The sequence below is a fragment of the Pristiophorus japonicus genome, chromosome 1 (assembly GCF_044704955.1).
Source record: "Pristiophorus japonicus isolate sPriJap1 chromosome 1, sPriJap1.hap1, whole genome shotgun sequence".
Lineage (NCBI taxonomy): Eukaryota > Metazoa > Chordata > Chondrichthyes > Pristiophoridae > Pristiophorus > Pristiophorus japonicus.
Genome location: NC_091977.1, coordinates 452,092,586 through 452,107,216, shown reverse-complemented (window position 1 = coordinate 452,107,216; position 14,631 = coordinate 452,092,586). Strand labels below are relative to the sequence as shown.

Below are 14,631 nucleotides of genomic sequence, written 5' to 3'. Positions count from 1 at the left end.
TTGTGTTTTTTTGTTTCTGCTAATGAAATTACATTTCACAAAACTTCATGGCCATGATTTTGTTATTGAAAATATAACCCATCATTCCCCACTGTCTCTTTGTTAAATAGATTGCTGTTATTAAAATATATATATACAAGACTTACATTGTGAAATGCAACAAACAGATTTTATTTTGAGGTAGTTATTTCACTCTCCTCTGAAAAGGTTGGAAGGTGATGATATAATTCTTTGACATCGATATAGCCTTAAAATAGATAGTTGTTACTGGGAACATGTGATGATTTGGCTTCTGTAATATATTTGCTTCATGGGTTATTTGCTTAAGAATTCATAGCAACACGTTGCTATGAAGGACTAGTTGGTTTATTAGCAAAGATTTACCAAACACACTGCAACTCTTTTAGAGGAGACAAATAAACATTAGGTCAAGTGACCCCCGATCTGGGGGACACTCCAAACATTTCGCAAGGCCCTTTTATTTTTGTTGATTTTTTTTGTTTTTTTGTAAATTTTTTTTGTGTTTTTTTTGGGCTCTAAAACCATAATTTACAAGTGCCCCCTATAAAAGGAGGGGGACACTAAAACCGGCATTTAAAACAAATTAAACTTTGAAGCGTATAAAATCAAATTAAAATTTGGTTGCCGGGGGTAATATGCACTCCAGTCCCTCCGGTGCCCACCTCTCGCGGAAGGCCACGAGCGTACCGGTGGACACCGCGTGCTCCATCTCTAAGGACATCCTGGCCCGGATGTAGGCGCGGAACAGAGGCAGGAACGCCTACTGCACCTGGTATTCCCAGGCAGTTGCCCATCCAAGTACTAACCAGGCCTAACTCTGGTTAGTTTCTGAGATCAGATGAAATCGGGCGTTTGCAGACTAGTGTGGCCATAGCCCCAAACACACTGCAAGTTACCAGTTCATCCACCAGGTTCACAACTACATGCCTCATCATGGATCCAAGCAGCTGGGGTTTTATTAAGTCTTGTGAACATCATGTGACTGGCTAAGCCACTCACTATTCAACAGTTCCAGCAACCTGAGATACTCACAGGTGCATACATTACAGCTTCCATATATGAAGGACCTGGTTGATATGCTAGGGGAATCTAGCTGACCACCACCAGCTAAAGATTAACAGGGAGTCCAGGAAGCCAGGTGCTGGCTCAATATCCTCGATAAGCTCCCTAAATCCAGTTTGAACTACAAGTGGATGGAATCTCCACGGTGGATTCTAAATTATTTTTGTTTGGTAAACAATTTTTTGTACATGATTGGTGTGTCTGCATGGGGTATATATAAGCAAGAATAAAAATCATATTGTCCAAGCATTCACATGGTATCAAAATGGCCTGCACAAAGTGTAAACTTCGATGGTTGGCAGGTCTCTATCCTTTACCTTTACTTTCTGACTACTGCTGTAAATCTGTCATATTCAGTCACCTCTGGTGCTGAAAAGGGTTTCTGAAGGAATGCTTGTAGGAGGGTAGACCAAGTATTGCATCAATACCCAGTTTACAGCGAACAACGACAACTTGCATTTATATAGCACCTTTAACATAGTAAAACATCCCAAGGCGCTTCACAGCAGTGTTATCAAACAAAATTTGACATCAAGCCAGGTAAGGAGATATTAGGACAGGTCAAAGAGGTAGGTTTTAAGGGATGGAAATTCGGTGCCGCCCAGTTTGAGGCGTTAATCCATGCAGAGCGGTAAATATAGCACCTTTAAAAAGATTGCGCCTCCTGCCGAGAAACTTGATTGAATCGGACCAAGAGCTGAAGTGGGTGATAAATCATCCGCTACACATCTGACCTGGGGGCCGCTACTGAAAATCTTCACACTTAATTTTGGAAACCATTGCGCATGCTCAGAAGTCCGATTCACATCCCTGGAAAAGCCGAGTCTTAAAGGCGCAGCAAGGTAAGTATGCGCAAGTGCAGCTCCACCTCCTCAGTGTCTTGAAAACGGGAAAATGGAGGAGCAAGAAGGATGACAGTGAGAGCACTGCTTCTCGGCCCCGGTCCTTGAGGCCTTGCTTGAATCAGTGGAGAGGCGCAACAATGTGTTACAGCTTGGAGGGGGACGAAGGCCACCGTCAAGAGTCTTCAGAAGGCAGTGTTGGGAGCTGGCCCAGCACATCTCTGTCACGACACGGTGAACAGAACAGCCAAACCATGTCACAAAAAGTTCAATGACCTCACTAGGGTCATCAGGGTAAGTACCCTTTCCATTCACTAGGCATGCCCTGCCCATCCAAGCGTCTCTCACCTTCTAACTCCCAACTCAGCCTGAGGACACCCACCAACCCTTGTTAACTCTTCATATGCAGTCTCAGGCCTTCATCCTCATACTTACTCATAGCTCTTTGTCCCCAAATCTCACTGTTGATACATTCACTGTGCGCTGCCACGCAGGCTGAGATGCAGAGATGCACACCTCGGGACATTAGTTGTGAGTCACTAACTGCAGACACATGTGGTACATGAGTAGCTACAGACCCTGTGACAACTTCTTGTTTTGGTCATTGTAGGCCAACCTCGCCCACAATAGGCAGCTGCCGTCGGGAGGAGGGTAATCTGACCTCCAGGACCTCACTGAGGTAGAGGAGCGAGTGTCTGGCCTCATGGGTGCACCAGCCGTGGCAGTAGCGGCCGGCGAGGCAGAGCACCCACTCGACAGTGATGGTTTGTGATTGAGATGGGCATTTTCTGTGAGACTTCTTAGCCTTGAGCCCACATGTCTTACAAGATGTAGCTCCAAAATCATGATGCCCTCTCCTTCATTGCCTTCCTGCACCCTCCCCAACTGCTAACCACACTTCTGTTGATTTGTGCTTACAGATGATGAGCCAGATGAGCTTCAGCCTGACTGTCAGCCGTGTTTGTCACACGATGGGGAAGATGAGGAGGAAATGGAGACCAGTGTGGCGACAGAGCAGGACCCGTCCTCAATGCCATCAATTGAGGAGATCAGCTCGGTGGAAGAGCCCATCTTCCTGGGGCTTCCAGATCCGGATGCTCCTGGCCACAGTGGCCTTCACCAACGCCCAATGCGAGGGGAAGCAAAGGGGTTAGCTCTAAGTCGGCCCAGGAATCCTGCTCAGAGACAGGCAGATGAGGACCTGGATTTTGAGGCTATGTCTATGGACTCCATGCAGATACACCGTGAGCTTATGGGTGCATGGATGCACTTGCTGTGAGTGTGGCGGAGGCCACCTCAAGCACTGCCCATGCCTCTCAGCAATCCAATGAGCCCATCCTTGGCCAACTAAACTATGAATTGGGCTCAATGAGCGACAGTGGGTCCCAGAGGTGATGGCACATGCCATGGTTGATGTGGCAGCAGCCATGACTTCACAGGCCGAAGCCACACAAGGCCTTTGTGATGTAATGCAGATACTGATTGCTGGCATGCACTCTCAGACTGCTGTGTTTCAAGCTGTCTGCTCTGATGCAGTATCAGAGTGATGCCATGCAAACAATGACTGCTGCCATCCTCTCTGTCATCCCCACAGACTGATGGGGAACAGACAGTGCTGCAGAAGGCCAGCAATCTGTGCTCACACATATTGGTCCTGATGCTCTGACTCCATGCCGGAGGAGTGTCAGTGGGCCACTGGAAATGGAAGGTGCTGTCCTTCCTCAGGATGACAGCATTCTGGCTTTGCACCTGCCACGGCCTGCACCCCAGCCATCTGAGACTGCTGCCGCCCAGTCTGAGGCGGTGCAGTCAGCAACCGGGCATGCCAGGCCCACCGCTGGTCCAGGGCATTCTGTTAAGCCGCCTGTCCTATCGTCCTCAGAAACAGAGCAGCCCTCAAGCAGCCTTGCTGCAGGTACTGAGGCCACATTGAGGAGGAGCAGAAGGTGAGGCAGAGGGTGGAAAATGACTGCGGAAGACACACTAATCACATGTGTCCACATGGGAATCTGTTGCTGTTGTCTACAAATGGTTGTCAAAATCTCTTTGTTGTTCTTGCATGCCTGCTACTGTTGTAAGAGGCTGTGGCTAAGATGGCCCATGGATACTGTTGCAGAATGAGAACTGGCAGGGGCGTTTGTACATATGTTGTTGATAATCATTATGTATTCTGGTGTTTGAAGGGGCGGTAGCTCCAGCCTTTATTATTTGCGAGTGTGCTGTTTTTTGGGGTTGTTTGAGGGATGTAAATAAATACTTTGACTGTTTCCTTCAGCCTCTGGTGTATGACTGCGGACTTGTGATGGAGATGTGGCATTATCGTTGAACAATGCCTGGTCATTATTAGCTGCATCCCTCAGCTTCCTCCATTTAAGCAAACCGATGCATTATGAGCCACTGCCGAGTGGCCCTTGCGCCGGCACCATTCGCACACTGCCCCTTCCGTGGCTGCTGCTAGTACTCGTCTTCTTGCTTGACATTCATGGCCTCGCCAGGCTACTGTTTCTCTTCCTTCTCCTCTTCCTCCTTCCCCACTCCTCCTGAGGTGGGCCTGCGATCCCCATTGGCAAGGCCTGGGCCCTCATGATGGCCAAGTTGTGCAGCATGCAGCGCACCACAATTAATAGCGAGAACCGGTGAGGGGAATATTGAAGGCTGCCTTCAGAGTGGTACAGACATTGGAATCTCTGCTTCAGCAGCACTATTGTCTGCTCTATGATGTTGCCGGTGGCAGCATGGCTCTCATTGTAGTGTTCCTCCGGTTCTGTGGTGGGGTTGCAAAGAGGGGTCATTAGAAAGGTTTCCAAGCCATATCCCTTGTCTCCAAGCAGCCAGTCTCGGCCTTCCCATGGTGGCTGAAACAGTCGAGGCCCAGTGCTCTCCCGCAGGATAAACGCATCATGTACGCTTCCAGGATAGCGAGCATTGACTGCGAGGATGCACCGCGTGTAGTTGCATACCAGCTGCACATTTAGCGAGTGGTATTCCTTTCTGTTTCTGAAGACCTCTGCATTCTGGAACGGTGCTCGCAAGACCACGTACACTGCAGTCAATTGCTCCTTGAACCCTCGGGAAGCCCGCTATCCTGGCAAACCCACATGCATGCTCATCCTGTTTCTCCCTGGTCATTGGGAAGTTAATGAAGTCCATTCTGAGTGTGTAGAGAGCCTATGTGACATCATAGATGCAGCAATGTGCTGCGAATTGTGAGACGCTGCATATGTCGCCTGATGCAGTCTAGAAGGAGCCGGAGGCATAGAATATGAGTGCCACCGGGACCTACAGTGCGATGGGCAGCACAGTCCTGATGCCAATGTCAGGCTGTACGTCTGCCTGCAGGAGATGGTTCATCTCTGCAACTACCTCCTTTCGGAAGCGCGGCCGTCTGACACACTGCTCCTTGGACAGGTCCAGGTATGAGCGTTGTTGCCGGTAAGGCAGTGGGGTATGGCCTCCTTCCCCGACATCTAGGGGCTCTCCGCCTTTGGCTGCCGACATGGCCAACAACCCTTCTATCATTATACCGCCGTACTAGAACATGTAGAATGCGACGCTGGTGGCATATAATGCACCCATTGACGTTTTCAACTTCACTTGTTATCAAGCTGTACTGTTAGATCTGTCTGCCGCTACAAACTCAGAGGCTTGCGCACCGTGTTCTGTGTAAACGTTGCACTCACTGTGACCTTTGAGGGAAGCACTTCCTCATCCTTTAAGTAGCCACCAGTTAACGACTATGGAAGGTTGTACCGACTGTTTTTTCAGACATGATTAGAAGCTGTGGCTAAATGAGGTGGCCGCACCTAATTTAGCGAACGGGGCGTAAGCGTGGTCGCTGCATCAGGACTGACATCATGATCTGCCTGATAGGCAGCTGCCAGGTATTAGCGTTTGGTGCCGCTGCTAAACCTCAACTAAATCTTCCGGTGGGTCGCTGCAAGCTGCGCACCCGTTCGGTAAGCTACTGCACTCGCATTAACGCCCCTCCTGGCCACTAACTGAGGTGCTAGACAACCGAATTTCCACCCCAGTGAGTGTCTTCAAGGAGTAGGGAGAGGGGTAGAGAGGCGAATAAGTTTAGGGTGGAAATTCCAGAGCATAGGGCCTGAGCAGCTGAAGGCATGGCCAACAATGATGGGGTGATGTTAATCGGGGATGTGCAAGAATCCAGAATTGGAAGAACGCAGAGGTCTCGGAGGGTTTTAGGGATGGAGGAGGTGACAGAGATCGGGAGGGGTGAGGCCACAGAGGGATTTGAACACAGAGAATTTTAAATTTGAAGCATTGCCAGACTGGGAGCCAATGTAGGTCAGCTAACACTGGGGCAATGGTTGAACAGGACTTGGTACAAGTTAGGATACAAGCAGCAGAATTTTAGATGAGCTGAAGTTTACAGATAGTAAAAGATGGGAGGTCAGATAAGAGAACATCGGAATAGTCGAGTCTGGAGATAACAAAGTCATAGATGAAGATCTCAGCAGCCGATGGGCTGAGGCAGTTGTTGAGATGGGCAATATTACGGAGATGGACATAGGCAGCGTTGGTGATGGAGAGGACCCGGGGTCGGAAGCTCAGTTTAGGGTCAAATAGGACGCTGAGGTTCCATCCAGTCTGGTTTAGCCTCAGACAGTGGCCAGAGTAGAGGTTGGAGTCAGTGGCTAAGGAACGAACTAGCCAGCCACATCTTGCCCTTGGATTTTCAATGTAAAATGGAATTAGCACGCATTCTGCTCAGCCTCCCTTTAATGTGGTTGTATTACCCAGTCTACTATGCTTGTTGCACAAATGGTGAGTGGTGCAGCTCTTTTATTTCTAGATGCGTAGTTTTATTCCCAGGTTTTTAATGTCCTGCCTAACGGTCCGAGAGGATTTGGGATAGTTTTGGTTTCATCCTAGTTCCATCCAAAGGCGATTTTGCAATTACAAGTCTGCTAGAGTCCACTTTTCTTTGCACAAACACCAAGGTGACACCTTGAAACTGGTTTAGTTGAAAATGGAAAGAACTCCAGTTTCCAATGCACAATCCATTTGGTGCATGGTTGAAGCAATGACTATTATATTGATTTCATTTTCAAACACTAACATTTGCGTCCGTCGCACAGCCCCCCAGTAGCTTCAGAAAAGCAGAGTTAATTTTCATGACCTTTAGCTGCTCATTAACGCAAATGCCCTTTCTGAATAATTACTCATTTATGTAATCTGCGAGAGTTCCTCTGATAGAAGAAAGGCTATGAACTGTTGTGTGATGGATATTTCTTTGTCACAGAAGACTGAGCCAATATCCTGTTGGAGTTTGTCCACTGAGATTGGCACCAACAGCCTCAGAAGAAATATTGGCAGAGGTTTTTCACCAATTTCTTGGTGGATGTGCCAGGCAGAGACATAAAACAATTCAGGGATGTGCTCTGCTGCATCCCTGCCTCCCTGCGGATTTTTGGTGGCAGGTCCCATCAGGGTAAACTCTGCATGGGCAGGTTATTGTAATAAGGGAAACATGGCATCCATTATGTTTCCCACCATTTCTGCTGTTTGCTGTTTGAACACGAGACACGGAGACTGTGCATTAAGTCCCGACATCCAACATTCAGAGAACGATGGAGGGGGCTCCAGTGCACAAATTGAAGAGGGACCTGTGAAAGTACTCTCAGATTGCAGCCATGCGCCTTAGCATTGGGACTAGAACTAGGGGGCACAGCCTCAAAATACGGAGGAGCCAATTTAAAATCGAGTTGAGAAAAAATTTCTTCTCCCAGAGGGTTGTGAATCTGTGGAATTCTCTGCCCAAGGAAGCAGTTGAGGCTAGCTCATTGAATGTTTTCAAGTCAAAGAGAGATAGATTTTTAACCAATAAGGGAATTAAGGGTTACGGGGAGAGGGCGGGTAAGTGGAGCTGAGTCCACGACCAGATCAGCCATGATCTTATTGAATGGCGGAGCAGGCTCGAAGGGCTAGATGGCCTACTCCTGTTCCTAATTCTTATGTTCTTATGTTCTTATGTGAGATGCAAGGTTTTTAGGATGAATATTTTTTGGCATACAGGCCACTCCCCAGGCCCGGAAATATGGGTGGAGTCAGTAGGGCATCTCAGTGGCCCAAAAGGCGGGGTGGGGGGGGCACAGTGGGGGGGGGGGGGGGAGAGGGGGGGGCTGTGCGCGAGACAGATACCAGTGCTTCCTGTAAACTCATTATCTCTCACAAAAATACCTATGCCATAGGAGTGACTTGGAAGCATTCTCAGCATTTGTGTCCTAGATGGTGCCTTTGAAAAGGCTGAGTACATTGACCAGTTAATGTTCAGTGCATACTCATGCTGCTGTGAAATTTTGGCCTGCAGTTGGATTGAATGGCATTAGTCACTCCCTAAAGTGGTCTGAGCTTTGACTTTTCTGTGAGCTGTACTGGCGCACACTGGTCAGTATCTACTTGCACCATAGCATAACCTGCGGCTGTAACAATAGCATTGACTTGAGGTCTGGATCAGATACTTGAGTCTTTTGCAGGTACGTAGAAACATAAAAGCATAGAAAATAGGTGCAGGAGTAGGCCATTCGGCCCTTCGAGCCTGCACCGCCATTCAATAAAATCATGGCTGATCATTCACCTCAGTACCCCTTTCCTGCTTTCTCTCCACACCACTTGATCTCTTTAGCCATAAAGGCCATATCTAACTCTCTCTTGAATATATCCAATGAACTGGCATCAACAACTCACTGCGGCAGGGAATTCCACAGCTGAACAACTCTCTGAGTGAAGAAGTTTCTCCTCATCTCAGTCCTAAATGGCCTACCCTTATTCTAAGACTATGCCCCCTGGTTCTGGACTTCATCAACATCGGGAACATTCTTCCCGCATCTAACATGTCCAGTCCCGTCAGAATCTTATACGTTTCTATGAGATCCCCTCTCATCCTTCTAAACTCCAGTGAATAAAGGCCCAGTTGATCCAGTCTCTCCTCAGATGTCAGTCCAGCCATGCCTGGAATCAGTCTGGTGAACCTTTGCTGCACTCCCTCAATAGCAAGAATGTCCTTCCTCAGATTAGGAGACCAAAACTGAACACAATATTCCAGGTGACGCCTCACCAAGGCCCTGTACAACTGCAGTAAGACATCCCTGCTCCTATACTCAAATCCCCTAGCTATGAAGGCCAACTTACCACTTGCCTTCTTCACCGCCTGCTGTACCTGCATGCCAACTTTCAATGACTGATGAACCATCACACCCAGGTCTCGTTGCACCTCCCCTTTTCCTAATCTGCCGCCATTCAGATAATATACTGCCTTCATGTTTTTGCCCCCAAAATGGATAATCTCACATTTATCCACATTATGCTGCATTTGCCCACTCACCTAACCTGTCCAAGTCACCCTGCAGTCTCTTAGCGTCGTCCTCACAGCTCACACCGCCACCCAGTTTAGTGTCATCTGCAAACTTGGCGATATTACACTCAATTCTTTCATCTAAATCGTTAATGTATATTGTAAAGAGCTGGGGTCCCAGTACTGAGCCCTGTGGCACTCCACTAGTCACTGCCTGCCATTCTGAAAAGGACCCGTTTATCGCATCTCTCTGCTTCCTGTCTGCCAACCAGTTCTCTATCCATGTCAATACATTACCCCCAATACCATGTGCTTTGATTTTGCACACCAATCTCTTGTGCGGAACCTTGTCAAAAGCCTTTTGAAAGTCCAAATACACCAAATCCACTGGTTCTCCCTTGTCCACACTGCTAGATACATCCTCAAAAAATTCCAGAAGATTCGTCAAGCCTGATTTCCCTTTCATAAATCCATGCTGATTGGACCAATCCTGTCACTGTTTTCCAAGTGCATTGCTAGTTCATCCTTAATGATTGATGCCAACATTTTCCCCACTACTGATGTCAGGCTAACCAGTTTATAATTACCCGTTTTCTCTCTCCCTCCTTTTTTTAAAAGTGGTGCTACATTAGCTACCCTCCAGTCCATAGGAACTGATCCAGAGTCGATAGACTGTTGGAAAATGATCACCAATGCATCCACTATTTCTAGGGCCACTTTCTTAAGTACTCTGGGATGCAGACTATCAGGCCCTGGGGATTTATCGGCCTTCAATCCCATCAATTTCCCTAACACAATTTCCAGCAAATAAGGATTTCCTTCAGTTCCTCCTTCTCATTAGACCCACTGTCCCCTAGTACATTCGGAAGGTTATTTGCGTCTTCCTTCATGAAGACAGAACAAAAGTATTTGTTCAATTGGTCTGCCATTTCTTTGTTCCCCATTATAAATTCACCTGAATCCGACTGCAAGGGACCTACATTTTTCTTCACTTAATTGTTTCTCTTCACATGTAAATAGAAGCTTTTGCAGTCAGTTTTTATGTTCCCTGCAAGCTTCCTCTCATACTCTATTTTCCCCCTCGTAATTGAACCCTTTGTCCTCCTCTGTTGAATTCTAAATTTCTCCCAGTCCTCAGGTTTGTTGCTTTTTCTTGCCAATTTATGTGCCTCTTCCTTGGGTTTAACACTATCCTTAATTTCCCTTGTTAGCCACGGTTGAGCCACCTTCCTCGTTTTATTTTTACTCCAGACAGGGATATACAATTGCTGAAGTTCCTCCATATGATCCTTAAATGTTTGACATTGCTTATCCACCGTCAACCCTTTAAGTATCCTTTGCCAGTCTATTCTAGCCAATTCATGCCTCACACCATCGATGTTACCTTTCCTTAAGTTCAGGACCTTTAGTCTCTGAATTAACACTGTCACTCTCCATCTTAATAAAGAATTCTACCATATTATGGTCACTCTTCCCCAAGGGGACTTGCACAACAAGATTGCTAATTAGTCCCTTCTCATTATACATCACCCAGTCTCGGATGGTCAGCTCTCTAGTTGGTTCCTCGGCATATTGGTCGAGAAAACCATCCCTAATTCACTCCAGGAAATCCTCCTCCATCGCATTGCTACCAGTTTGGTTAGCCCAATCTATATGTAAATTAAAGTCACCCATGATAACTGCTGTACCTTTATTGCACACATCCCTTATTTCTTGTTTGATGCTGTCCCCAACCTCACTACTACTGTTTGGTGGTCTGTCCACAACTCCCACTAGCGTTTTCTGCCCTTTGGTATTCTGTAGCTCCACCCATACCGATTCCACATCATCCAGGCTAAATTCCCTCTTTACAATTGCATTAATTTCCTCTTTAACCAGCAACACCACCCCGTCTCCGTTTCCTCTCTGCCTATCCTTCCTAAATATTGAATACCCCTGGATGTTGAGTTCCCAGCCTTGGTCACCCTGGAGCTATGTCTCCGTGATGCCAATTACATCATATCCGTTAACTGCTGTCTGTGCAGTTAATTCATCCACCTTAATCCGAATACGCCTCGCAATGAGGCACAGAGCCTTCAGGCTTGTCTTTTTAACACACTTTACCCCTTTAGAATTTTGCTGTAATGTGGCCCTTTTTGTTTTTTGCCTTAGGTTTCTCTGCCCTCCACTTTTACTATTCTCCTTTCTATCTTTTGCTTCTGCCTCCATTTTATTTTCCTCTGTCTCCCTGCATAGGTTCCCATCCTCCTACCATATTAATTGAACTCCTCCCCAACAGCACTGGCAAATACTCCCCCGAGGACATTGATTCCAGGTGCAGACCGTCCGGTTTGTACTGGTCCCACCTCTCCCAGAACCGGTTCCAATGTCCCAGGAATTGAATCCCTCCCTTCTGCACCACTCCTCAAACCACGTATTCATCTGAGCTATCCTTCGATTCCTACTCTGACCAGCATGTGGCACTGGTAGCAATCCTGAGATTACTACTTTTGACGTCCTACTTTTTAATTTAGCTCCTCGCTCCCTAAATTCGTCTCGTAGGACCTCATCCCATTTTTTAACGATATCGTTGGTACCTATATGCACCACGACAACTGGCTGTTCACCCTCTCTTTTTAGAATGTCCTGCACCCGCTCCGAGACATCATTGACCCTTGCACCAGGGAGGCAACATACCACCCTGGAGTCTTGGTTGCGGCTGCAGAAACGCCTACCAATCCCCTTACAATCGAATCCCCTATCACTATAGCTCTCCCACTCTTTTTCCTGCCCTCCTGTGCAGCAGAACCACCCACGTGCCATGAACTTGGCTGCTGCCGCTCTCCCCTGATGAGTCATCTCCCTCAACAGTACCCAAAGCGGTGTATCTGTTTTGCAGGGGGATGACCGCAGGGGACCCCTGCAGTACCTTCCTTGTACTGCTCTTCCTGTTGGCTACCCATTCACAATCTGGCTGTGTACCTGTTACCTGCGGTGTCATGTATCTCACACTACTGTATATAACTGTATCTTACCATGCTATACATGACTGTAACTAGATATGACCTGTAACCACAAGCATACTTTACCACCAGGGGTGCACTTGCAAGAGACACTGCATACCTGTTCCACACAGGTATATAAAGGCAGGTCTCAGGCACGTGCGGCACTCGAGAGCTGTGAAATAAAGGTGCAGGTGCAGAGTGACCTTGACTTCAGCATGTGCCTCATGTAAGTCTGTACTGCAGGGTCAGGTCTTTACAGTGGCGACGAGTTACGGGATCACAGAATCCACAGAATGGCTACCAAAGGCTCAGATGAGAAATACAATGCTGGAGACAATTGGGAGGACTTTATAGAAAGGCTCCAGCAAAGCTGTGTAACCAAAGACTGGTTTGGCAACGATAAGGCAGACAAGAGAAGAGCCCATCTCTTGACCAGCTGTGGCTTGAAAACACACGCCTTAATGAAGGATCTGCTGGCACCCGCGAAACCAGCAAGCAAGTCGTTTGAGGAGTTGAGCACACTGGTGAGAGACCACCTGAAGCCAGCGAGCAGCCTACACATGGCCAGACACAGGTTCGACAACTACAGACGCTGTGTAGGCCAGAGCATACCCGACTTTGTGGCGGAACTTCGGAGGCTGGTTAGTTTATGTGAGTTCTCCGATGAAATAAGGAGAGAAGTACCGAGAGACTTTTTTCTTGAAGGAATAGGCTACGCAGGCATATTCCAAAAGCTTATAGAGACCAAGAACTTGAACCTAGAGGCAGCAGCACTGGTTGCACAGACATTCTTGGCAGGAGAAGAAGAAACGAGGTTGATCTATACTGCGGGTACGACAACTGATGAAACATCGGAACAAGGGGTTCACAGCGTGAAACGAGCCGCTACCCCCACACACAGACAAAGGCAGGAGAGCAGGCCCTCAACAGTAGGCAATGGCACCAGAAGCCATCAAGGGCCACATGAACGGCCATTCACACCTCATCAACCCACAATGCGAGCAATCAACTACAGACTGAGAGAAGCTCAAGAGAGATCAGCCAGACGCAGCTCATCCTTCGGAAACAATGGAAGCGGTCTGTGGTGGAGATGTGGGGGAAGGCACTCAACAAGGGGGTGTTGATTTCAGCATGTTGTTTGCAGAAACTGCAACTATACAGGGCATCTGACTCACATGTGCAGAAAAACAGCAGCTTGGCTGGTGTACGAATTGGAAGGGTCGGAAAGCGGACCAGAAGATGGTGGGGACAGTGCCCAGGACGCCGAGGTACAGCGGGTCAACATGATCAATGTCCACTGTTCTTACAACAAGACGCCTCCAATAATGATGAGGGTCCTACTCAACGGATTACCTGTCAATATGGAACTGGACATGGGAGCTAGTCAATCTCTCATGAGCGTCCAACAATTCGAACAGCTGTAGCTGCACAAAAGCAACAGGCCAAAGCTCACAAGGATCGACACCAAACTAAGGACCTATATCAAAGAAATCATCCCAGTCCTTGGCAGCGCCATGCTCTCAGACACACACAAAGGGACAGTGAACCGACTTCCCCTGTGGATTGTCCCCGGAGATCTCCCAGCACTGTTGGGGAGAAGCTGGCTGGCAAAACTAAATTGGAAATGGGATGATGTTCACGCCATGTCGTCAGAGGAACGGACCTCCTGCTCAACAGTTCTAAGTCGTTTTGAACATCTCTTTCAGCCAGGTGTGGGCATTTTCAAAGGGGCCAAAGTTAAAATCTACATCACACAGGATGCCAGACCGGTCCATCACAAGGTCAGAGCTGTGCCTTATGTGATGAGGGAAAAGATTGAACACGAACTGGACCGGCTTCTGCGGGAAGGCATTATCTCACCTGTGGAATTTAGCGACTGGGTAAGTCCCATCGTCCCCGTCATGAAGCCTGATGGATCCGTACAAATCTGTGGGGATTACAAGTCTACCATAAATAGAGTCTCCCTACAGGACCAATGCCTGCTGCCCAGAGCAGAGGACCTATTTGCCACACTGGCTGGAGGAAAACTTTTCTCGAAACTAGATCTCAAATCTGCGTATATGACGCAAGAACTGGCTGAAGAGTCGAAGCTGCTCACCACCATCAACACACATCGAGACCTTTTTATGTACAATCGATATCCATTCAGCATCAGGTTGGCAGCTGCTATATTCCAGCGCAACATGGAGAGTCTGCTCAAGTCCATCCCGGGGACGGTTGTATTTCAAGATGACATACTCATCACGGGCAGGGACACTGACTCCCATCTCTGCAATTTGGAGGAAGTACTAAGTCGATTGGATCGGGCAGGCCTAAGAGTTAAGAAATCCAAGTGTCTGTTTCTCGCGCCCGAGGTTGAATTTTTGGGCAGAACGATTGCCGCTGATGGAATCCGCCCAACAGA

General features: G+C 47.8%; 1 pseudogene; it reads right to left on the bottom strand.

The window, feature by feature from the left end:
- Positions 1 to 778: 778 nt before the first annotated feature.
- Positions 779 to 897, bottom strand: LOC139279259 (5S ribosomal RNA; annotated as a pseudogene).
- Between the last annotated feature and the right edge of the window lie 13,734 nt (positions 898 to 14,631).